This window comes from Lasioglossum baleicum, chromosome 5, assembly GCF_051020765.1.
Source record: "Lasioglossum baleicum chromosome 5, iyLasBale1, whole genome shotgun sequence".
NCBI lineage: Eukaryota > Metazoa > Arthropoda > Insecta > Hymenoptera > Halictidae > Lasioglossum > Lasioglossum baleicum.
Genome location: NC_134933.1, coordinates 10,226,298 through 10,253,680, shown reverse-complemented (window position 1 = coordinate 10,253,680; position 27,383 = coordinate 10,226,298). Strand labels below are relative to the sequence as shown.

At 43.5% G+C, this 27,383-nt stretch overlaps 1 protein-coding gene across 1 annotated transcript in view; it reads right to left on the bottom strand.

Annotated features, from left to right (window-relative positions):
- LOC143209156 (uncharacterized) overlaps window positions 1-27,383 on the bottom strand; it is a 321,762-nt gene that overhangs the window by 216,342 nt on the left and 78,037 nt on the right. The window contains exon 3 of the mRNA XM_076424475.1: window positions 11,359-11,429. The gene's annotated coding sequence lies outside the window, so the exon portion shown is untranslated. The remainder of the gene's footprint in view (window positions 1-11,358; window positions 11,430-27,383) is intronic.

The following is a 27,383-nucleotide window of genomic DNA, read 5'->3' as shown; positions in this document are numbered from 1 at the left end:
GATCACGTAGGTTTCAGGTTTCAAAGCTTTCGGCGATGTTCCGGGGATGGTTATATTCGAAGATGTATTTTTTAGCTTTATTGACGGACGGGGAAGGGGTTGCTTGTTTGAACGGGGAATGGGAGTCGCCTCGACAGAGAAAGGAAAATATAGTGGAAATAACAATGGTGTGCTTCGAACAATGGGTCACGTTTCGGTACTGCTTCTCGCTGCGCCCACGGTTTACACGACGCTCATTGATTACACGCTTTAATCGCAGTTACTTACTCCGACCGTTCCGCGATAAAGACGTGATAATTAAGCTGCTTATTCTTTATGCGTTCACGGTATACAGAAATATTGATTTTTCACAGTGTGGGCAATTGTGTACATTTGTATTACAAGAAGTTTTAACCTTTCCAAAAGTAAATAATATGAAAATGTTGAAGACCGATCGATGGAAACTAGAATTACAGTTCAGACTTTTTATTTCATTTCTAATGCAATGAATGCCAGTCTTCACGAAATTATACATGAAACTGTTGAAGAGCAGAAAAGTAGAATTAAATGGAGATCTAATTTTACAGTAAATAAAAGCTATTTCGCTAAATTGTGCGCAATCGCTGTCCCAGAAAACTGACGAAATAGTTGGCCGAATGTTTCCATTTATTTTCAATGAACGCAGGAATAAATACACGCACCGGTGGACTAACTATTGAATTAGCTATTAGCGCATCGGGCAAATTTCCCCGGTATTATCTGCAATTTGTTACGAGCTGCCAATATGCATTTCCATGTCAAATTGAATAGCGGACAGTTGTAACACCAGTTGCAGGCGGGTCTTTGTTCGGAAAAGTTCGAAATTTATAAAACCGGCGCGGCGGAGCGATCGATCGATCGGCGAACGCATACAAATTTGCAGATTCTCACGACGGATGGTGGGAGAGGACAACGTTTCACTCGCGCATCTGGGGAACGGCAACGATGTAACCGCGGTCGCTGTCGATCGCGAAACAATGCACTCTGCCGATATTTAGTTACATCCCGTCAACGACAGGTGTTGCGCCAAATTCACGGTAACGGCCGAACGAGGGCAGATTACAGGAAAGTGATTGTTGTGTCGCTCGGACGGAACTGCCTCTCGATAGCGTGTTCGTTTAGATCCTGATGGCTCGTGTAAACGCTAACACTAATCAATAATTCATTTATCACATTCCGCATTCCCTTCCTTCCGTGTATCCCGTTCTTTAAACCCCATTTTATTTCTCCAATCCGTTCCTGAACATGTGACGTTCACTTTTACGGTATATTTCCAATTATTCTCTATACTTGTATCTATTTTTTGTTTAACATTTGTGGCATTGTGTCTCGAAATGTATTTCATTGTATTTTTCCTACCCAATTTTCTGCGGCATTGTGCTCGTAATTGTTGTTTGTATATTTTTATCCGCAGTTATGCACCCGCGAGATTTTACATTCGGCTTTGATCTTCGATTTATCACAGTTACTGCGCTTGACACTACATTTCTCGAATCTGCCCCCTCGAAATTGGATTAGTGAAAAATACAGTTGCAAAAACCGGGAGCATATTCATTTGTTACCGGCCTTGCAAATCCGGCTCCATTACACAGTTTCCGATAAAGATTACATCGAATTCCCCGGTTACGTAGCAACACAGCTGTCACTGTTATTAACACGAGTGGTCCGATTTTCGTCAATAACGCAGTTCAAAATAATTGATTCATATCGTTTCGTTGCACGGCCCTCGCGAAAATTGGCGGATTCGTTCCGAGAATAACGTTCCCATCGGAAAAGTGGAGCATTTTCTCGGTTCTCATTGTTTATCAGGAAAAGCAGATGCCACGAAGAAATTCGAGACGTGTATCACCGTATTGTCGATGAGTTAAATGTTCCATCGAAAAAGTCCGTTCCACAAATCCATTGGCAGCGCAACGTCCGCGAGAGCTGAATATTGTAACGAAATAACAGTAAACAACTTGAAACAGCCGTGGGATAATATTCTCGCTGACGCAAATTCGATAACATAGGAAAAAGAACAGCGGCGCAGCCGATGCTTTTCCATTTCCGTTCAACGAGCCGAATGCAATTTTGAAAAGGGGAAATTCAAGCCGAAAGTGGCCGGTCAGATAAACGAGTGTCGCTGCCATGCCGAACACTGGCGTATTTTTGTCTTCAATATTTCATCGGGACCAGGTAAAAGGGCAAGGGTAATTGAAACCGGCTCAATTTGCAAAACCGCGGACACAAGCGAGCGCGCGCACGGTTGCGCCTCGCTGATTGGTATTACATGGATTATGCAGCGTGTAACATGTCGCCCCTGCTTTTGCGAAGACGCGTCGCGTCGCGGCGTCGCACAAAGCTGATTGCGGCTATTATTCGGTAGCGGCCTAGCCGCAGATGGTCTTTCATAGTGCTGGCTCGCGTTGCAACAGAGGAGAACGCGCTCAACACGTTCAAAATAAAGACAATAAACTATCTCAGTTCTCGAATATCGACAGTTTTTCGAGAAATGTTTTAATATTTTGCTAGGACACATTTTTCGGAAATTTTGTAGAAAATTCGAGACTCGCTATATAATTAGTCAAATCGTCACTTGAATAAATTTCGTCCTGATGCTCTAGATTCGTGGCAGGGAAGAATCATTTTGGGAAGTCTATTAGCGAGATGGGGACCGTTTATAGCGCGCTCCACACTGATTTTATTTTAAGTCGTCGTCCGCCTTTATCTTAAGCCATCAACGTGTCCGCCATGAAAATTCAGCATGTGACCCGGAGAGATATGAAGCACGCTTGTCTATCTTGACTCTAAAAGGGTCTCGACGCGTCCCGTTGTTCATAATTCAAGAAGGCAGAAATACCAACGATCAGCTCGTAATAAATAACACATCCTTGGTTTCCATGAATATTTAACGGCGCGGTACCCGGGCGAAACACACCGCTCGTATTTCTTGCGGGAAATAATGGCCGCGCGGTAAATTAACCTTGATCAGAATAAACGCGCGCGGTAGATCTTTGTAACACAGCCCGTGGAAAAAATCGCGGGGGAGGCTATCGTAAACGACACCCTTTTGAATATGACGGTTAATTTCCTTTCAATGACACGCTGCGCTTGAGATTACGTTAAAAAACTGCTCCCGTCTACGACCAACCCTTTCCAAGGGTAGTGTAAACGCGTGTCATCCCTTACTCTTAATTTGCTGCCTGCTAACTGTACTTAATGTTCGCGTAATAAAAACGCATGACGGCAATTAATTATTCTGCTGAGTGCCCATTTACATAAGTAGTTTTTCCTATTTGTGTTGCGCAAATTTATTCGACCCTTGTTAAGCCAAAGGGCCGCGCTGTAAAGATAGAAACCATTTAACATAAATTATTTTCGTACAATATAATTCTTGTACAATTTTCAGTTTCGAAACAAATGATTAAAGTATCAGTTTAAAATTATATGTGTTCGGTACATGACTGGTGTTCTAAATATTTTCAGCGATAAATAAAATGAAGGCGAAGGGAGATACTTCCTCAGATAATTGAATAGTAGAATAACTTCGAATCGGATCTTGAGGATTCACATGCAGGCTAACACCATGATCCCCAGAATCCTTAAATTGTTACTTTGACGACTCCCGACAGACTATTTGCCCAGGCGAACATTCTCGCGAGAGGCCGTCAGAGCAACGGCGGTCCGGGGTTAATTGTATTTCTATATCCGTTCGGTATCCGTTTAGTCGGCCCGTTTCTTGTGTCCCATCTAACCTGAACCTGATACGTACACGATCGCGCGGTTCGACCTCGTGCGCAGTTCGAGGGCTTTGTCGACGAGAGAGACGATGATTCGCCGGCGTGGAATTAGCATGAAAAGCGACGGCCGTCTAATCCAATGCATTCCGTGGTGCTCACGCTTGTCGAATCCGCTTCCTTGTATGCGGATTGCAACGGCTTACACGAACGGAGACGTCATGGGCATGCACGTGCCTTGTCTACACGGGGCTTGCGATAACAAGAAGTCCATAACGCGTGCACGTTCCCAAGGAACAACTCATCCTCTTGTACTATTCTGACAATCCTACGGTTCTAATTGTCACGGGAATTCCGACGGGGTTACAAATTGATAAGCGTCACGAATGGAAATTCCGCAGGAGATGTTCACACCAGCCTAAAAAAATATTCGATGTATTCGATTTCTGGATTTTCTATTAGATTTGATTTTCAAAATTTTTTTAACAATTCTGTATTTCATCTACTTAACTTTGCTATAAATGCATAACGATCTGCAGTGTCTAGTCATCACAAATAAAAGAGATATTTATAAGAAGATAGCAGAGTCCACGCCCTTTGCAATGCTTTTTGTCCCACGACGATAACTCTATCCGTTCCCGAGATATAAGCGTCGAAAGTTTTGTTAGCGGGGGGGGGGAATGGCGCCCATTCATAAATAAGTTCCTGGAGATGTGTACGCACACTAATAGTAATAGTAAAAACTGACCTGCCTCAACCTGCAGCGCGGTGAGTTGGTCAGTGAGAGATAGGTCAGTAACGAGTGCGAGTGAGAGACCCACTGTGCGAGAGAGGCAGAGATACTCTGAAGCCGAAAAATTACCTTCCCTTTACACGACGATATCTCGGGAACCAGGCATCGTATCGTGATGGAATAAAAACCATTTTAAAGCGCAGGCTTCACGCTCTTCAACGCTTGAAAATTTATTAATATAGCGTTATTCGTTCCGAAGTTGCAACAATTCGAAAATTGACTAATTTCAATACGATTTCTAAGCCCTTCTCACGAAGTTCAATGGGTCAAATTAAATGAATATCCTTTATTTAACACTAATTTGATCCACTATTTCACTCGGAAAGAATCAATACGTACACCTAATACAAACTAGAAATAACAATTATAGTTTACGGATTAATTTCAGTTGGAGAGATCACTTTCCAAAAATTTCGACCGCGCCAAAATCTAGAATTTCTCCTCGCATTCGAATCAGACATTTTCGACACGTGCGAACAATACGGAATTCATAACAAGGTGGAGTATTTCCGCCACGAAGTGGACAAAAGATTGCACGGGCGATGCACGCCGGGAAGAATAAACCCGAGGACACGAGGCGGGACGAAACGAGGGAGAGAAACGTGTTAATACTCGCGGCATGTTTACCGGCTCGGCGAGAGAGGATGCTCGATTTTCGTGGAAAAGGAAGCAAAAGCAATCGCGTTATGCCCGCGGGCGAAATCCCGGGGAATAAGATGGCGGTTCGTTCGAAGCCATGAAACACGGTGCGTGATTCTTTCGTTTTCTCACGGCTTGTAGAAGAGAATTCGGAGCGGAGAGGGAAACGGACAAAGGGTCGCCAGGCACTGGTAATGCGTTTTAACTAGGAGTAAAGGGCAGATTTCCCTTACGGCGGTACAATTCAGACGCTTTTGTAGCCGGTACCAGTCGTAAACTGGATTTTGCGATGCCCGATACGGCGTGCGCGCACTGCTACTGCAATCGAGGATTCCGGGTCCCAACGAAAATTCCACGCGGCTTTAATAAACTCTCGGACGTAAACTGACCGTCCAGTAACAAGATTTTTTCCAGCCCACGATGATCCCACTACCGCGAGAGTAAACTCGAAGAAACGCGGTTTTATACTTTTAAAAGGGACCAAGGAAACTACCGGAGCCCTCCTGTTGCTGGAAATAAATGAAATCCGGAGAAATAATAAAAATATACAGCTTATCTTGCTCTGATTTATGGATCCTTTATCTCGCGCCGTTATCTTTATCCTGGATATTTACTAGAACCCGGTTTAATCCTCGGAAAGCAGACGTTTCTTCGCGTGGATCTACGTCTCTTGGTTTAGACACTACGCGATCATAATTTAGAGGAATTGCTTCGCTGTGAATTGCATTAATTAGCTACCCGAATAAATATCCCGCATTATGACATATAATTTTTTCCTCTATTACTTTTTTTCTATTTTTACTTAAACAATAGCGGTAACTTGTCCCAGTTCTCAGAATCATCCTGTGTAATGGTCAATTTTTTGTACGTCTACACGATTAAGATTCACCAAAGATTTTCCAAAGAATGGGAGCAAAGGGTTGGCAAATTTTTCTCATTATCACAATGGGCATTAATTACCGTCCAGCATAAATATCCCGCAGACGATGCAACCACGTGAAAGACCTCTCTATATTAATCGCAAAAAGGCGTGCCGTCCTGAACGAGTCATACCCACACTCCGACCGACGAACAGTGAATTAAGTCCGGCTATGGCCAGACACGAAAAAGGCGTATCCTTCTGGGAAGTCGAAAGCATTGCCAAAGAATGAGCCGAGCATAACTACAGTGTCTGAAACGGAGCCAGTTCCTTCGTCGCTATTCATATGCTCCTTCCTCTCTCATCTCTCCTCCCCTCTCTCTCTCTTTCTATTTCCTTTTTTCGGAAAAAAATTTCAATATCCCCTGCACTCGTATATAAATTCGCTGACGTTCTCGGTTTATCGATTATGAGAATGTTCGGTCACATTTTTTCTGATATATGTGTACCGTACTTTATGCTCCATGAATCAAAGTGATCAGGTTTATTCGACCTCACGAGGACTGGAATCGTTCCTGTTTTTATGCCTCCACTTTAAAATTTCAATATCTGTAAAATGAAAAGTATAAAACCGTTTAGTCTTAATAGTTTTTAAAAATTGACGTAACTAAATAAATAATTTAACTAAACGCAGGCTAGTTGTTCTGATTAACAGAATTGCCAGAAATCTGAGCGGAAAATTCTGGAAAAATTAGCAACGTGTATGAGGAAGTGAATGTTTGAGCTCTGAGTTTGTTGAAATTATTAGGGGAATATTGTGAGGTGTCAGGCGAGGTTTCGCCTTAATGACTCGTTAAGCGGCCGAAAACGATCCGGTCCGCGGATCGATGCGCGTAAACAACGCGTTCAGCGAGCATTTGGCCGGAGCATAGTGTGCGCCGTCGAATAAGGCGAAGTTTGAATGGGAGCCCGGGGTAGCGGAGCTTTCGGAAGCTTCCTAACAAGTTTGTCAAGCGATCGGCCGAATTAGTCGCCTCAAAAGGCGCTCGATTTTCCCGGGCGGCAATTACCGGACGCGATCCTCGCGTGTTAAGGAAAGTGGCTACTCCCACGGCCGTTTTCGCCACGGTAATGGAACTTTTCGATTGAATCCCCGGGTCGATTATTCGGCCGTTATTTCGAGTGGTTGCGCGGGCACACGTTCGATCTCTTCGATCGGGCTGATCCGTCCTGTCAGTCAGAGGGAGTCTCTTTCCTTCTTTCTTGTGGATCGACGTCGCCGGGGGCGCTCGTATCGGAACAACCTGCTGGAAAAAGAACTTCCGCTCGGCTAATATTTATTTTCGCGAAATTACATTAGCCCGGCCGCCGATAAGGGAATTACGAAAGTTCTGCGAAACTTCTCTTTCCTCGGAGACACGTCCCCCCGCGGCCCGAGGTTTCCATCGCATGCCCCGGCGATTAAATACGGCGCAACCGTAAGATTCACCGTTGATGAACGCAGGGAACCATCTCGCCAACTTCAAATGAATATTTGAATTTCATCGGAGGCGTTCTACATCTTGCAGTGATCCCGGCGTGACCCCGGGTTTTAAATCAACGGTGGACAGCTCGGTCTCCCGTGTCTGAACCAACATCGACTTGCCCCAAGCTCGATTCACTGTGATTCAGTGCGATCACGATTCTGCTTCCCATTTTGGAAAGTGTTTGATCACAAGTGGAACGAGGAAAATTAATTTTGAAATTTTTGAGACTCGATAAGTAGCAGTGTTTATGGCCTCAACAAAGCGGAAGAATATTTATTATTACATACGTTATTCCACCGAATGAAACATAATAAGCTTGTGACCAACAATGTTCTAACACTTGAGATTTCTCGCAAGCTTGCACACAAGACCGTCAATAAAGCAATTTTCAAAGTTCTGAATAGGAGAAACGCGTTCTACGAACAATGAAAGCGTTCCGGCGAAAACAAGGACACTTTGTAGAACAATTAAACGGTTCCGAATGAAAAAGTTGACGCTGTAGACCGATTAAAGCACTCCGAATGAAAAAAAGGGCACAGAACAATTAAAACTTTCTCGAATCGAAAAGAACCTGAGCGGCGTGAGAACAATTAAAACTTTTCGAATCGGGGAGGACACGCAGAGTTCTGCAAAATTAGATGCATTGGATCTCGCATGTATGGATCCGCCGTCGCGTCGTTTCGAGACCGATCGAGTTTGGGGGGATGCGATCCGAAGTATTATTTCGCCGAGACGTGGAGAAAAACGAGCGAAAGAGGGTTTCGCCGAGGCTCGAAAGCCGATCGCGATTGTGCGGCATAGATATGACATCCGTGACGGAAACTTCTCCCAGGACTTTTCCCAGAGTTTATCAATAAGGGAAGTAAGCGGTTCGCGAGACCGGTTCCTCGTCTAGCGAGCAGCGGAAGGCAGTAGCAGCACGAGCCTCCGAGAACCCTTTTAAAAGTTTCAGAAGGTGGGATATAAAGTGTAATGTTTGGGGGATAAGGAATATTGAAACTCGCGGATCAACTTCGGAATAGAATCTCGAACGCCGCGATCCGATCGTTCGAGGAATTACCCGGATACCCTGGGATGGCCCTCGCAGTCTCCCTCGCCCTCAAATATTTACATATTTCTGCGCGACCGGGATTGGGGATCAAAATATTTTCATATTTCAAGATTCTCACGCATGTATCGCCGCGATCGGCCCAAAATTAATAAGATCCACTCCGATCCTCGATTATTCAATCTTTCAAGTTCGTTCGAACCCTGAATTATTAAGTGAATCGAGTAAACTGTAAAAAAATATAAGGTAATTATTAAACAGCGGATCTTTATGCAAAATAAAATTTGTAATTGGGGTCTGTATGGGTGGGCATAAAACGACGAAACAGATATTCGGGGAATTTATCGAGAACTCTTGAGAGACACATATTTAATGAATCCATAACAGCAAAGTTTCCCACGAGCCGAAGAATGTTCGATAGTTCCCGTGCAGCCGAAGAATTGAAATTTCCAAGTGGTTTACGCGACGAGTGCAGAATTCTTGAAGGAGTTTCGACTGTTCGCTAGAACACATATTCGTCTCGCACAATGCGGGATCGTAACCGAATGAAAGGGGACGCGTCGGTTGAATTCTCAGCACGCGTTTCATTGTAATTCGTGCATACAACCTGCTCTCTCTCTCTCTCTCTTCTTCTCTTTGCAGGGTCCGCAGATCCTTCGAGAAGTCGATCCCTGGAACGTTTCTCCCGATTAAAGGCGTTTCCTGTCGCAGCGATTCGACGGGGACGTGTCGTTTCTGTCGGCGAATGAAACGAGCATATTCCTCGAGCAAAATATCGAGCGTGGAACAAGAAAAGCCACTTGGAAGACAGAGCTGCCATCAGGCGGGGCGGCGGCTACGTCTCCGCGGAGTGAGCGTGCTTCTAATGCGCTAGTCGACGTTAATGTACGCGCGTTTCCCAGCTACCGTGAAATACACTCGGGAAATATGGGGAATGCCGCGGCTGTTTTCCTAAATTTCCCGGTACACCGTCGCCGGAGAGCTAACTTTCCACTTTTCGCTCCGTTGACGAACATACTTGCTATCCGATCCAGGCTGCACCGCGAGAATCTTCGTTAGACTGCCTGGAATACGTGCAAAATACCTCCGCTCTGCGGTATTGCTGGTGAGAAAATCTCGCTAAAAGGCCATTCACATTTTTCGGTCTGATTTAAAAGCCAATCTCTATTAACCCCTTAACGCTTGGTTAGACTACTTGAAGTACGTCCACTGCGAAATTGCTAGCGAGTAAATGTCGCTAAAAGAAGTATATACTTTCATATTCAATATTAAAGACAACCCTTTTAGATATTCCCTTCGTAATATAAAATGAGAAATTCTGACAGCGGAGTTTCGCATGCCACTTACTGCGAAACAGAATGTTAAAGTGTCCAGCGTAGAAACGTCTACTTTCGAGAAGGAAAATATTAGAGGTGTGTAAAACGTTTTACAAAATATCTATTCATTCTAAAAAGAATATTAGGGTTTTATCCAACATCCTATAAATTTCTGTTTGTGCTAGAAAGAATGTTCTGCCCAACATCCTATAAACGTTCACGTTGAGAAAAATACTAGATCCGTTTCGAACACCTTATAAATTCCTGTTCGTGTTATAAAGAATATTAGACGTGTGGCTAGCATCTTAGAATTTTGAAGTAGGGATATTAAATCATTCTCCTACCTCTCAAAAATGTTTGTCTTGAGTTTCGACGATCGGTCAAACATGTTTCAGCGATATGCATAAAAATGGACAGTTCTGACGGAAGTTTGCAAAAACCTCTTTAACGCGAGATTGAATGGCACCGGAGAAGTTCGTAAAATCGAGGAGAGACCGACGTGGAAAATGTGAGAACAAACATTCGGATGGAGCATTACGGTTCCCCGCGAGTTTAATGCATCTCTCGGCGTCCGTGCGTTCATTTCCGAAAGATATTTTCGGTGTTTCCTTGATCAGCGTAGCCGTCGCGCCGCTCCACTACGTCCGAGCACGATTTTTCACGGCGAACCTCTCATTCCGACGATGATTTATCGCGGCACCGTCGAAAAACTTGCTAATGCGTGTGCACCCTGGACGAAGATACACGGCCACTGCCGGCAGTACCGAATCGACTTCCAGCGATTTCCGGCGCTGCGTTATCGGGAATTAATCTTTCCCGTTCCGTTTTCAACCTCTCTGGGTTCTACTCACGGTAAAGAGAACGCCCCGAAGAAGAAGCTCGAATAATATTGCTCCTTCATTATCGGATTATTAAGCCGGAAGTATCGTTTTCGGTCCAATAATCCGTCTGCGAAGCGCGCACTGCGTTTACGCACTGAGCACACCGAAACGTGCGATCGCAATTTCAACGGCTCGAATGATCCGTGTCGAATATCAACTGGAATTGCGCCTGTTCCGTGGCTCTTGGCTTCAATTAACATCAAGCTCTGTCGAAAATGTACTGACTGAAAATGTGTATTGCATTTTTTAGTTTAAATGTTAGATGATCTTTATTGAAATGTGGTAGAAAAATGATTCTGGGTTGAAATGCACACTAGGAATTGTGTCGAGAATATAGAAACAGATGTATTACATTTTTCATTTTACATGTTGGACATAAAGGACCGCAGTCTATTTACAATTAAATGGTAAGGGATCAACTCCATCATGAATGAAAAGATCGTAAAATTACCATATATATCTGCGTGCTCCCACCAATAAACAAATCCTCCACGGTAACATTTCGATCGTTTCGTGTTACAGTTCAGTACCACATACAGTTCACTTTAACATGTTCACTCACCGATTTGTCGCCGTTGCCAGGAACAGTATCCCGCGGCAGTCATCGCGCACCGCGCTGAGGTATTCTCTGGCCTGCAACAGAGAGAGGATTGTTTGCCAATTAAACGACACAACGGGAGGACCCAGGTAAAATCGGCGTGGCCATCCGGTGGACGCGTGAACGCGTTTGACACGATACCGCCGCGCCGGTTACGGGGGTGGCTTAAAGAAGCGTGGGGAACGCGGCACCACGGCCCAGGCCGCGGCTCCGCAAACTTTGGCACGTGTTGCACCGGAAGTTTGTAGCGTTTAACGGCCCGATAAAATCTCAATTATAGTCCCTGGCGTGTCCTGCGAGCTGCCGGTAAAACCATGAACACCGCGGACCACCGGTCCACAGGCGAACGTTGTTATCGCGCGCTCGCAATTCACCGCTTCCCATTCTACTTTACCATTCCGGGTTCATTAAGAAATCAACCATACTCGAACAATACCGGACGCTATACGCTCGTTTTTTCTTCTGAAATTACGGCCTGGCTTGGCAACCACCTCCCAGGGCTGCTACTCTCTATTTTAAATAAATTTTTATTTCAATATACTGTATAAAGAGCACTTATGTATGTTCAATTTGTGTTGAAGAAATTTTCCTCTTAATATCCTGTGTAACGAGTACTGGATGAATTTGTTACGTGTCACTAAATCATGGGAAAATTCAGATTAGAATACACAGATTAAATGCTCCGTTGTATGAAGAAGTTTGCATAAACCTCCCATCACATTATACAGAGAATTTTTAGAAATTTATTACAGGAAAACTAAATGATGTAGATCCACGAATCTTTTTGAAATATATTCGAGCACGAGCACGAAATATATTCAGCATTACATCGAAATTTTTGCCGAATATATACGGCAGTTAAAATGACTCTCAAACCCGTTAAATCTTAACTCATTAATTCGTTAACTCAGTCGGAGGTTCCGTAGCTGCTGAAATCAAGAAAACTGCGTGGTTCCGATACTTAATTGTCGCATCAGGATTGGCTGGGTAAACACGCGCTGTATAGCATTAGCCTAAAATCTGCCGCAAAGCCAGCTCGTTTCCGCGGAATTATTCATAGTTCCTTTCTAAAGGGGCTTGGCGAGCTAACATCGGCCGACCGTAATTTATACCGACAGGGGTGGAGGGGTGTCGGCTCGTTGACACGGGATCGTTAGCAGGCCGGTATAATTAACATTGCTCGAATCTCGACGCACTCTGTCGAAAATCCGGGGCCCGCTTATCCGTCGATAAAATCTCAATTAGGGATCGCGAGCCGGCGCGGCGCGACACGCATCGAACACAGGGAGAATGCAAGGCGCTCGCGAATTGACATAAAAGCGACATAATCGTCGGACAAATAGCTACGTAAAACAAGAGAGGCGCGGGAGAGAGCGTGGCTGGATGGAGGGGCAATTACCCGGGCGAGATGCATCGGTTAATGGCGCAGCCGTCGCAATTTTCCCGGGGACACGCGATGCACAATGGATCCAGAGGGGGTATCTGCTGCCAGATTTAAGCCCTTACGTAAAGATAGGACGCGACCATGCTATGCTCCAGAGTTTATCTAACCCCAGCGAATATATTTCCTACGCCGGGCGTCGCTGTCGTCGCCGTCGTCGTTGCTTCTTCGCGGAAAAGGATCCGCAACAACCTAAGCAAGCGACGGCGACGTCGAGCGCGCGTTACGACGCAACTATGTCGTAACCCAAATACGTAAGCTGTATTTTTACGCTGTTGCACGATGCTCGATGGATTAACGCGACCGGATAAAGTGCACCATGTTTGGTCGAGGAAAGTGGAGGATCCCTCTCGCCGCGGCTTTCGTCGAACCGTATCACTGCGGCCGGAAAGAAAACGGGCTGATCAATTTTCGAGGGAGAATTCGGTAATGGCGATTGTTCTGCGATTCGTTACTCTCTATTATTCTGTATTCATTACATCTTACGAATAATCGCTGCGGATGTTTACGCAGTTTTTGTAGTTTAAGGAAGTGGAGTCAATATTTTCACTGGTAGTAGCCTTTGCAGATCCGAAATAAACCAAATTGTGCTCAATTCTGTTGAATACTATATCCTAGTATATTTTTAAAACATTTTTTATTTAATTACAAAATTATTTTAAATCCGATTAATTGTGAGTAAATCAAAATCGTACTAAATTCAAAATAACTAAGTAAAATATATTTTTCAAGATGATGTTACGTCTCTCTGATTAATTGTGAGAACCGCGAATTAACTTGTGTACCTAATGAATTCATTGAAAGGCTCATTTACTACAACTTTATTGCTAGAATAACTAAGGAACGACTGCACGATTTATATTCGATCTGTGTCACAGCGAAGAACTCGAGTGAATAAGAACAGTGCATATTTATTCGTTGTTCAAATGGCCGAGACAGAAATATTCGCAAGTTTTCGATAACGGTAAGTCAGGAGCTGCGATTTCTCACGAGGATTCGCAAAATGGATTTTTAAAAGCCACGGCCAGCCTATGTTCGCGGCGCCGCGCCGGTAGTGCGAGTTCAGTGGGTTGCAGAACGCTGTCGGGGCTTATAATCGTTCTTTTGTTTTTGCGCCGGCTCGCGAAGGAACTTCGTATTCACGCGTCGTTTGCGTCGGTCCAGCTCGTCGTTGAATTATCGCCGGAAATCCGCGCGTGGAAGTAATTACTCTCTCCTTCGAGTTGAACCGCGCGGGCCACGGGCGATCAATCACCGGCTTGCTTATCATAATTAATTGCGCCGTCAGGGAATGGGCCGCGAAACTCGAAAATCCGCAATACGCTACGCTCCGAGTCGATTCGCGCACCGTTGACCACAATACACCTTTTCACTACGTCCGATTTATTTCGCTCTTCAATACGCTCGTCTCGGTAAAATTTATTTAACAAGGTCTTGAAATACTGTAATGTTCATTTTCTCGTCGATTATAGTATTTTTTAATCCAGACACGAGAAACTGACAGAAGAAGAATTCGTCTCTTGTGTTTTAGTACAAATGTTTTCGCTACAAGGAAATTAATTTTCCTGAAATAAAAAAATATCAATTAGAGAGAGATTAAAATTCAGAAGTGCAGCCTATGAACATTCGCTTGAGAAAGAGAAACGAATTATTCCTTTTTGTAGATGTTTTTCACAATAAATTTTTCCAGCGTTACAACCTAGTGTACTTACAACAAGATCGATTTAATTTTTACAGGCGAACAAATCAAACATTGAACTAAGGTCCATTTAGATTTCTATCTGTTTTCGCTGAATTCGCGTTGATAGCGTTCGTAGATTCCCGATGAATAATCGAGCAAGCACCGGTGAAAGTAAAACAAGTGCGGGGTTGGTGTAATTGAAAAGAAAAGATCTGTTTGCCGGGCTGACCAAACACAGACGGCAGACGTCCGCGCGCGGAGCCAATTAATTCTAATCAAACACATCCTGATCAAACTCGTTCCGCTTAATGACACAGACGTCGGTTAAACAGTATGCAGCGGCTCCCTAATTTTAGCCTGCAACTCCATTTAGCCCTCTTAACAAAATTCCCTTTAACGAAACACGTCGGACAGAACTCACGGCGAAACTGAGTCGTGTCCGTGTGCTTCAATTTGCCCGAAACTTCAATCCCGCTGGCCGCAGTTTAGTATTCAGTCCAGTCGGGCCGAATTTCGCGTGCCGTCGGCCCGAAACATGCTACGGACCGTCTGTTTCTTCAATAAGTCACGGTGAACATCTTTGCGAGCCTCGAGCCGCCATACTGCCGGCGGAGAGCGAGGCTGTTCTCGCTTGAAATGATCCATTTCGCAAATACTCCATGGCCCCCCCGAATTAATGGCGGCTCCTTTGTACCTTGAATTAACGCGAGCTCTAAAGAAACCTCTTCCCTCGAAGATCTCGGGCTTTCACTCAGACCTTGCATCCATTCTCATTGTCGGGGCTTTCGGGTGTCTGCCTCTTGAAAGAAACACTGCGAGATGATGGCAAGCTTATCATCATCGCCACAGAACCGTACAAATTAATAGTTCATAATCAGTAGACTGCGAATCTTTATGCAATTATGGCCTCTGAACATTTTCAAAATTACCAGAATATAAAATTCGACAGGATTTAGACTGCGAATGCAATTGTGGCTTCTGAACATATTCAAAAATACCAGAATATAAAATTCGGCAGAATTTACTACGACCTCAATTTACAATTTAATATTTCATGATCAGTAGACTGCGAATGCAGTTGTGGTTTCTGAAAATTTGCAGAAAATGCCGGAATATAAAATTCGACAGAATTTAGTACGACTTTAATTTACAAATTGATATTTCACAATCAGTGGACTGAAAATCTGCCACGGAAAACAAGCTTTTATTTGATTCTACTTTCTCAGAATGTGTCTACAAAAATTGCAAATTCTTTTTTACAGATTTGATTATTTTATCGAACCTTACAAGCATCGATAAACGCCGTGAGGCAACGAGTCACCGAGAAACGTCTTCAAGGGCTCGTTCGCATCCGCGAATGGAAAAAAGTAGAATCAGGGGGTGGAACCTGCCAGGGGCGGTTACGTTCGTCACCGAAGAAAAGCTCGCCGTGGAAACGTATTGACGTGCACGGGAGAAGGAAAGAAATTAACGTGGACGTTTATTCGATCGTCAAAGCGGACGAGCGCTTTCGTTCCAGCCGGGCAACTTTTTGGTGAAAAACGATTGTGGACGCAGGAACCGGAGGGGAGTCAGCGGTGGTTGAACAGCGGAAAAACGATCCCTCGGGATACTATCTGCCAATAAAACGCGTTAATAACGATAATCGGTTCGTTAAGGCGGGGTTACGGGGGCCGGGGGGAGAGGGGGAGCAGCAGCCGGGGGTGTCGGATGCATTATCTCTAATTTTTCCGCGTTTCGTACTTATTGCGAATCGTCGACCAAACCTGACCAGATAACGCAGTTAACGATAATTACGAGCCCCGGCCTCGGTATACATAGGTAGCCAGCGCAATTATTCTTCGTGACATTTTTCCGTGACGCATGGTAATAAAGCGGTTTCAATGGCTTTCGCGTGTAATCCCGCTGGGAAGATATATTACGTCTTTACAATCTTTCAATCTTCAACTGAATGCGAACTTCGTCATTTCCCTTTGGATGAAAAATTATAGCTGAGCTTTTCAGAATTTTGGACAATATGACCTTGCAAGGAACAATATTCTATTCATGATAAAACTAATCGCCTTTTTTACAGATTTTCAGTTCTTTTCATATTCATTTCGCAGCTTTTGTTTTATAGATCGAAAGTATAACAAAAATTCTACTAAAAGAGAAAAAGAGGTTCGTTGCTTAATTACTTGATTTCTGCAATAATAAGATACATAAAATACAGAGTTGATTGAAGTCCGTAATAATTTCACTTTATTTTCGAAAGCGATGTTTGACGAAGTGCATTTTCCAATTACTCGTTCATAATTAAAAATTGCGCTGCATAATCAATGCGAACGATATTAAAATATATATTTTTCGTTTCCGTGAGAAATTGCAAAATACACAAAACACGAAGTTAATGGAAAATTACGATTTCGCTGCGTTCCCCGTTCAAATAATGGCGAACGAGATCGTGAAACACATTTCCCCTCCCGACTATCAAAGAAATTGTGTAATTATGCTAACTTGTATTTCCAGTAAATAATTTTGGATAACGATCCATTCATGTTGATAAAGCTAATAGTCCTTTGAATATCATACACTGTGTTTTTATAAGAAATGTACAATTCTATAAATACGTATTTAAACGTATTTAATATCTTAATAAACTACTGAAAGTATTGTACGAGGTATTATATCAGCATCCATAAAATTAATAAAATCATATATACGGAAATATTTCAGGTCGGAAGAAAAATTCGTTTTTCGAATTAGAATAGCTTTGAGTGCAAAGGGTTAACTGAGACTTAGAACGAGGAAAACAGTGTTCCGGGGGAACTATCCGAAGAATCTGCTTCCTTTGAGGAGGGTAGACACGGATCGAGCAGCGTAGAACAGAATTCCTCGGCGAAAGACGAACGGTCCCCAGCGAAATTGGAGTTCCCGGGGGAAAAAAATGTCAGTGGATCGTCGAAGTTCCGGGGTAATCCGGAGATCGCGTGACTTATAAGGCGATCTCCGTGCCGCGGCCGAACAAAATTGAAAACGAACTATACCCGCCGCCGATTTCGTAGAACACTGGCCGACGACCCCCGGAATCACAAATTGCTTTCCCAACGTTTCCCTGTGCTCCCCGCTTATTGGAAAGCTGATTTTCGGTGCGCGCGTGCCGCTGAATAGCCAATAAACTTCTTATACCTGCCACTACCTTTATTAAAGTAACCGATGGACCCGAAACCGGTCTACTTTGTTCTCTATTTCGTGGTCCCGCGGCTCGTAATTGAACTCTTATCGATTAGTACTTGAATTAGAACTCGTCTATCAATCAATTACAATCTCTAGGCAGCTAAAATAAATTTTAAAAATATTAGAACACTGTGCAAAAGCTCAAAGAAATATTTAGAAAAATTCCAGGTCCCCAGTTCTATGCAACACAAAGTAGCAATGAAATTCAGAACAGAACGAACTGAAGTTTGCACACATTTAGGGAGCTGTTTGTCTATCGTTTGTGTCATCTATGATGATGGTTCGGAGGGTATCTATGGCGAAAGACTATGGCACGGAGACACCTAGCGCGTAATATCCACTTAAGAAGTTTGCCGGTGCAAGTTTTCAATCTGCTTATAATGAAATTACCGGGATACATGAAATTCAAAGAGGGTAGACTGGTGGGACTTTGCGCGTGCACGAGCTCTTGTTTTCCATAGAATTGCATCAGGAATCAGGATCAGAGATTCGCCGGCAATCTGTACCGCTCGCTTATTGGAGAGCAGATTTCCAGAAAGTTTGCTCGGAGTCCTTACAGTTCTTGGGCCCTGTTTATTACACGGGCCGAAGCAACAGCCAATTCTTGCGAATGTTACGCCCACAAATTTCGCAGTCGACCTCGTTCTCTGCGAGACGATTTTTCGCCGGGCGGAAATTCGATCGTTGAAACATTTCTGCTTCGAGTCCGGATTTCTCGCAGTCTAGAAACATTGAAAAATTTTTTCCAATAATGTGACCATACGACCCGTTTTGACCGTCCTGTTTTTAGGCAGTCTGTCCCGTTGTCCCCAAGCACATCTTCGGGACGCCGAAATGTCCTGTTTTTAGAAAGAGAGCAATCCACGGTAACAGTTTCAAAAAAGGACTGCTAGTTCGCTCGCTCCTCGATTGCGAGTACATACAGTGAAGAGTTTGTTCTTCAGAAAAATATAAGACCACATAAATTATTTATTTTCACGTGTGTTCATTCCTGTTTTTTTTCATTAATAAATAGAAACTATGAAGAAATATGCGTTTTCATGAATACACATACTATTACCTAAAGATAAATAGATGTCCCGTTTTGAGGGAAAAAATGAATGGTCACATCTCTCTTAAAAATTTGTTAAGAGTGTCAAATGTTTTTTCTCCGATTGAGGAAGATCAAATTAAAAACTGTGTCGCAATACACTGCTTGGTTCTGCATCGTGATTTCAGCAGAGGCTGTCAGCGAAATTTTATTGCGCGATGTCCTCGGTCGTTCGCGACCGTTTACGATCTATCGAGCATATACTATTCGTGACGGACACCTTATCAAGCACGATACACAGCGCGATATACAGTTGTGCATTAGGTGACACCAGGGAAAGAATCGCAGATAACTTGAAAACCGTCCGGAGCCGTGATGCATGCGCGCGTTCCATCGCGGAACAGCGCGAGAAATAGGAGTCAGAAAATTGCTTTTCTGGCAGTATCGTGGCTCCATTTATTGGAAAAATTTTCGCCACGTGTGTGTCCCCAGCGAGACTCGATCGTCGAACAGAGAGCCTCCTCTCGTTCGATCTCGACATCGATCATCTATCCTTTTTTCTTCCGTTTAATTGAACGTTTTTGCTGGCGCACAATATTGTTCTCGTCGAACCTCTGTTTCGCACTGTCGGATCACGGTCTATGCTATTTATAGCAATTTTCTAATTGCGCTGTTACAGTAAGTTGTCAAAAACTTTAAAAACTATCAAACTGTGACGTGTCACGCTATAAAACTCGAATAAAAATTCTGTAAATAACGTTTACCAAGCAAGAGGTTTAAAAATGATCAAGCTAAAACGTGTCCCACTATAAACCCCGAATAAAAATTCTGTAAATAACATTTGCTAAACAATAGTTCTAAAAAAACAGCAAAACTTGAAAGTGACATATAATTACTACTGTGTGGCTGTTAGCCTTTCGCTCGCTACATTTTCCAATCGAAGCAGTTTATCTGCGATCGCGGGCGAACGACGAGCGTAATCGTTCGTTGTCCTAATTAAACGGTTCGGAATGAGCGGCGGTGTAATCGGCGGGTGGATGGGAAGAAGATCCCGACTTTGGAAAGACAGTGTCCCCGGGTAACGTTTTTACCCGTGGAACGGGCGAAGCAAACGGAACAGGGTAGCCCGGCATTCTTAATAGCACTTCGTCCTGATTAAAATGTGCGGAACAGCGGAGCGCCGCTCCGCCAATTGGACGGCTGTTGTTTCGCATTGTTTAACGAGCACTCCGCTGCTGCCAGCCACTCCGCTCCCGGAGCTGCTCCTCGCAAAAATTAGCTTCGAAATCTGTTAAGGCAGCCGTTCTGGTTCTGTTTCGCGCGCGCGTTCTACCTCGGCAAATTCGATCTCGAATGACAGAAATATTAAAACTTGTCGCGTGGTCCTCCCCGAAAGTTCCCGTAAAACTTCCTGTACAGGACGTCTAAGATTTCGGAATCTTGCGGCGATTGTTCCACGGAGATCAAGCTCGGTCCGATTCGCGAAAGAAAAGTTTCGGGACCGTTCCATGAAACTTTTAGAATGGCCTCGTCGAGGTACCATTCTCGCTGAGAATGTCAGTCAATTGCGTTTATTGCGTCGGCGTGGAAGTAACCGAAACTAATCTAATTCGGTGTATCTCGGGCGAATGAAAGATTTAGGGGTCTGACATTTCGATGGGAATAGATCTTTTAATTGTTTATAGGGTAACTGCACCAGTGAATGAACATTTAAGAAATTGTTCAGGAAGATATTTTATTTTTAAAAAAAATATGTGAATTAAAGGAATCTCATATATGCCAAATGGCTCCCTATACCTCATTTGTCAGAAATAAATGAACACAAATAAAATGAAATTATTATTATTTTTCTTTATTAAACGTTATATAAAAAGTATAAAAACTACCAGTCAATGAACACTACATTCTAGTACCAATATATTCTTACTATATTCTTTCGATTGTACCAATAGGAATACAGCTACGGAAAAGAGTCATATATTCCATTGGCCCAAGAGTCATTATCGCTAGTATGCCGTGCGGCTTAAAATTTGTTGAAATATACAATAGCGTTCATTTACTGGTTCCCGTTTATTCACTGGTGCAGTTACCCTACATAGTTCACCGTGGTGCGCGTAATTTATTAGTTACGTCGAAAGGTTACGGTGTAATTGTTATAAATCTGAGACGAGCTTAGCAGCGGGAATGAGGGCACCCTCAATCAATCGAACATAATCGTAGATAAAGTTTTAAGGGGTCAGTTTAAAGGGGAGACTATTATCTTCAAATCTGTGTTGATCATACTCCGTAAAAAAATGTTGCGTATTTTTCAGGACGGTGAATGAACGGTGACGGTACTAATTAGCAGGTGGCGCGACGCAGAAGGCTAGTCATTACTTTGGCTCATTGTCGACCGGTGAACAGAGGCGGCCCGGTATCAAGGCATCGCTTTGTCCGAGCATATTATCGTACACGTGCGAGTAGGCGATCCCCCCGCGCTATATCCAGAGTAATACGACGTCGACGTTATCAGCATCGTAACTCGGTCGTATACATCGATACCCGGTCCCCGTACAGGATTGGATAGCGGCAATCCTGAATCGGTCGTGGTGTGGTGAGACAGCGGTTTGCTCATCTCCAGATTTGATCCCCGGCGTCCGCGTCGTCCCTACGGGGACGCGTCAAAGCTGTCGAACATAGGTCGGCAAACATGCGGATTCGGCCCGTCCGCGTCCACGCATTGTGGCCTGACGTTAGAACGCTTCAAAGCCGATACCCGACGTCCAAGCACACATCTGTACACGTTCGTGTCTCTACGCGTGATCGTGGTCACCGTTTGAAAGACGCATCAATTCCAAAAGGCTCGCAGCTTCCTTCCATTTTTCCTATTTTTGCACGGAAAAATTGGAAGTTAAAAAATTTTTAACCTCTTAACCCTCGGACAACGGACGATTTTTAGAACTATGTAATTGACGATGCTTAGGATCGCTCACAGCTCTAATTAATAATTTTGAAAAATTTACTTTCTTAATTTTCACTTAATTTACTTTTTCAATTGCCACAAATTTAGCACTTAAATGACAATTTTGATGTTCTAGGACGAAATAGACCCAGACACAGCCCTCCGAGGGTTAAGACTTCTCCAAAAATTACTGTAATATCATTTCAAACAATTTTTACATCACTATCTTTGTATATAAGGAATTGATGAAAATCGTGGTGTTGCAAGTACCAGCATTTAGTTCTTTTTTAAACCTTGAACTGCGGGTAATGAAAATAAGTATATACATTCTAATTTTAAATTATATTACTGAAGTGATACTCTGTTTTAAAAGATTATTTTTATTGTATTTATTTAATTTTTATTTTAATGGTATATAAGCCCCAGCCGCTATTTGATATTATCAAAAATTAACATGTTGTTTATATATCACACCCGCCTCTGGCTATAATTTTATTAGGTGGTTTATAAACCACACCCGCAATTAAAGAGTTAATAACTCTGTTCAATTGGAAACTATACAACTCTAATTCTTACAATGTTCATACTGTTTCGTATTTCATCTACTAAGTCAACGTGTTGAAAAAATCGTCGAAGGTGGTTTTCTTCTTGCGAGCATTTCCCGAAAGAAATTGCAGCGTCGTTAGCCAGGGACGAAAGCTTATTCGGAATTGCTATGCCGTATCGTAGCAACGTGACGGTCGTTCGGAAATATCCATTCCGTTGAGCTCAAAACGCGTATAAGGAGCCGGTCGCGCTTACAACCATCCAGCCAATAATACAGATTCCCTCTTACGATCCCATTCGCCCCTCGCGATGCAGAAGAATAACGCAAATTTGATGATAGCCGCATGCAAACGACCCCATTCACGTTCGCCGCCGCGTCGAGGCTCCTGCAGACGCCTTTTTCTGAGAAACTCGGCTCGAGGACACTGCCACCAAGAAAATCGCTTTGCCACAGCCTCGGATACTCGTTAATTACAATGTACAACATCAATTCTGCGGTCTCATACTCTGTAGACTAGTCTTATGCACCGGCGAGCGAAATTAAAGCACGCTCGATCTTCGTCGAGAAAGATGAATAAATGTAATAATTCATAAATCGGTAACAGAACATCGTACTGCTATCATTCTAGGCTTATTTTGAAGCGCAAAACCATTAATTTCTGAATCTTTAAATGAAACCCTCCTGTCTCCAGTCTTCTCTCTCCGGAATACTTTTATGTCGCGTAGAAGATGAAAAGCAAAGGTGTCATTTTACTTGAAAACTTGTCAAATTCAATCAGTTCTGCAGACTTTGAACATTTTCTTTGAGGGACCAGACCAACGCAGATCTGAAGGTGGAAGTCTCGTCTTTACATTGACTTCTTCAAACTTGGTCTACGATTTTTTATCGCCACTTCATTAAACTTTGAATGAACAGTGTACGAGGCGTCGCTCATTCTCTCTCGCTGAATATGCAGTCTAGCTTATTGTTGAAACTTTCGCGTACTTTTCCTCCAGTTCAGTATGCATTTCAGAAAAATTATCAACAGTGGAATAATCGCGGAGCATTAACAATTCATTCCCGCCTCGAGCGCAGCCTCAGCAGTCTTATTATTTGCCCAGAATACGTCGCCGCAATTTCAGCAGGAAAAATCTCGAAATAGTTGCTCTTTTCGAGCACATTTTTCGTGGCGCGTCGGTCGAAAAAAGAGAACCGCCAGAGACAAAACGTTTTTCGCCGTGCGGAATGGCCGCGATGGTCCGGTCGCGCGCGCGGACATTTTTCTTAATCGTCGCGCGAACTATTCAAATTTTGAGTATTTAAATGCAGGGCGGCCGCAGCAGCGCATTTGCAAGTTAAAGTTCGTCGGATTTAAATGTACAAAATAGTCGCGGGGAAAATGGGCCGCGGTATTTCATAAATCCCGTCGGCGCGGCGCGGCGGCTCTCGTCTCGTTCTAACCCGCTCGCGTGTCCGGATATTTCCATGGAAATTTGTTGTCGCGCGTGCAACCATAAGAACCGAACCGGATCCGGTTGTTTTGCTTTCGCGTTTGGTCTCTTTTTTTTTGTTTTGTTGGACGCGCGAACGGCTACAAAAAGCTCGAAAAAATATATAAATCGTGGCCGGTTCGCGCCTTCTGTTTCGCACCTCGCAGCGAGCGGCGAGAACGTTGGCCCATTCATTCCGCTTCGTTTTTTGCGCGCAAACTCGGACGCGCGCGGAATCGCCGCCGCGGAGAGAATCGAACACTCGTATCATCCATTCCGGCGAGTTACGAGCCCGCCCGAGGATTCGTGTTGCTGTTCGCCCGGAGAAAAATCGAGCACGAGAAACCCACATATCAGTCTAATTGAAACTCCTTACCAAAGTTTCAGAAATCCTCGCCAGGCATAAAACGAATCTTTACGGCGCTATATTTCGACTAATCAGTCTGTTGACGGTACGAACGCTCCTCTGAAATATTTGTCTTCCGTTCGAGACTGTCTCTGGAATATTGCTTGCGAGCTGGCTGCTACCGTGAGCGTTTTATGGGGCTCGGTTGCGTGTCTGACCATGCACATCCATTTCTACTGCGCGCTTTATGCGACCTATAATTATATTCTATTTTATAGATTGTAAAATGATCATAATTTTTGGGGGTGTTATTGTGGAGCTATTTTAGCAATGAATTGTATAATTTCAGATTCACTCACGAAGAAAATTGTCTAATGCTTCTACAGACGTTTCAAACCAGGAATATATATTTTTTAATCATTTTGTTCTTCGAACTTTTTCTTTATATTTTGTGTAGATTATCTTAACTTTCAATAAAAATCAAGTTTTTATTCATGATTTTTATCGTAGAAAATTTTAGGATAACTGTTATTTTTGGTCCCTGTTTCAAATTGTACAATTTTTTTTAAGAAGAACAGGTCTCCAGTTTTTCGTCCGGAACAACGTGTTACAAAAGTATGCATTTTTTTACGGAGTTATAAATATTAAATTCAAGTACTCTCGCAAGATGAAGTTCCTACATGGAGAAATGTTTGCGTCGGGTTTCGGTCAATGAAATTAGGTGAACCGCAGCAACGTCTATTCTCCGAGAAGCAGATCATCGAATTCGCGGCGCGTTTCCCAATTTCTGTATCCCCGGTTCTCGAGGATCTTCTGGCCCGCGAAGACGAGCTGGAGGTCCTCGAGCTTCTATCTAGAAATTCGGTTCCATCAGCGTCGAGTGGCTTGTATCTGAGCACGTACTCGGCGTTTCCACGCCAATATCCAGCCCGTCGTCGAAGGAACGGACGAGCCGACGAAAAATCTATTCCCTCTTCTCCCCTGAGACAACCCCTGTCGGATGTCCTCTCTCGCCACCCGAAGTCTCTCTTCTTTTCCGCGCACCGCAATTAATCTCGCCGCGGGAGTAATGCCGGCAACGTTCTACCTGCTCGCAGATACCGAACGCATATTTCACCTTCCGGCGTTTATTAAAATATCGTCGGAGCCGCTACGTTGCGAGCATCAGACGGGACTCACGATCAATTTCAGTGGAAAGATTAAAAGAATTTTCGAGAATCAATATGTCACACACCCGGTCGTTAAATCTTAAAAGAGCACCAAATTTCCATTAAACTTCTGTAAAAATCACGAGGTAAAGTTGCAGAGAAAATTGCAAGAAGGTGCAAGAGCGTCTCTCGAAGCCGGCGAGACGGTCTGAGCTAATCAACCCCTATTAATCAAGATCCCGAAGACAGTGGAGGCGTGAAGCGTTCCCGTGTAAGGCTCGATCCCTCGATCCCCCGTTTGATCCCGATTTTCATTCCCATTAATTTCTCTTAATAGCATCGTTTCGAACAGTGAATGGAGCGGCAGTCGCATTGTTCGAGGCGAGCAGGAACAATACTTGTTACGCGGGTCCATCTCGTTCGTCCCTGTTGCACATCGAGGGGCTGCGTGCGTCTTCGTGGACGCACATCGAGGTGCATCCGGCGTACATTTAACGGAACTATTCCTCTATTCCGTTGAGACGATTAATACAAAAGCGATGGGAGAGGGATTCTTAGGGAACGAGCAATGAAAGGATCGGAGATCGATGCCGAAGGAGAATGGGGCTTGATGGAAAGGAGCTCCGCTGAGAACGGAATTCTGGGGCCGTTCTACACCCCCGGCGAAATTAAAGCACTGACAGGCGTCGTAACAAATGGTTTTATTACAGTGTATAGGCTGTAACCGAGCGGATGTTACGGGTTAATATTCGCGGGGGTGTAAAGGATAGAGATTGATCGTCGGGTAATGGGTCTACTTCAGAAATTGAACGACGTTGCTGTTACGAGCCTGTACCACACAGCATCTCGCGAAATTGCCTTGACGTATTATCGTCCCTTTAATTGATTAAATATTACCCACCTATCAAACGCAATCCTCCCTCGTTTTTCTCACCTCGCTCTCTATTAATTCGTAATTAATGTTCGACGGATTCTACTCGAGCTCCTGTCGTTCGATTATTAATTTCTCTCGCTCGATTGTGTATATCGAACGTTATTAATAGTCCGCTGATTTTTATGCATTTACAATGCGCGTGTGAAATTTCAAAATTATGAACAAACGTCAGAAAATTTAAAAATTGGAAACTTCATGGAATCGGATGCTGTATTGTAGCATTTCCACTTTACCGAAACCGTGTACGAATATACGCCGTGTATAGAATTTTATTTATTTTAAACAACTGTGTATGAAATTCCATACAAAATTTTGCAGTCTAGTTATTGTATTGTTTCGACATCTCAATACGCTGTTTTTAACCGAAGTTATTAATAAAATTCGAAACGTTCGCATCTTTTTATTGTCGGCTCGAATGAAAAGTTCCATTCAATTTTACGGTGCACTGTGCTCTGTGCTTTTCAAGATTGTTTCCGATTTCTCTTGATTTAATAACGACCATTTGAATAAAAATATTCATTATCTGCCGGGCTTTTTAAAGTTGATTCCAATTTATTTGGATTCACTAGATTGAACATGAAAATATTCGGTGGTCACCTTTTATGATTATTTTCAATTTATTTAATACGCTCAAGTAAAAATCTTGTCTCCGGTGTTTTTCAGGATTAGTTTTCAATTGCTCTCGGTTTAATACCTCAACAGAAGAGTTCATTTCTTTTCCAATAAAAATTGTACAATGATTCTCTCTCTGGTGGTATGTTATACGCTCGACGCAGCATCGAAGCTCACCACGACAAAATACGTCATATAAATATTAAACGCGCGCAAAACTCCAATACCAATTAACCGGGAAATTAATTACAGCGTGTCAAAGGGAATCAAACGAAATCACAGTTATCCAGAAGCTCGTTAAAAAAGTATTCCACCGCGTGGCCTGTGTTCGATGTAACATTCGGAAAGAAAGCAACGAAGATCCAGGGACCATATATCAATACCCCGTAAATTAAACTCGCAGGACTTTCAGCGGATAGAGAATTAGAAGGGCGATGCATCAGTACGGGAAACCAATTACACCGAATTAGAGAATTTTGTGATATCCTCAGCGGGGACCAGAAGAAGAAGTGGGTGGGATCCTCGGATTAAGGCGGTCCTAATTAAATTGCAGAACGTTCCACTGTCTCGAGCAACGCGACCAATTATCTTGTCTGTTCTACGGAACATTCTCGGAACCAAAAG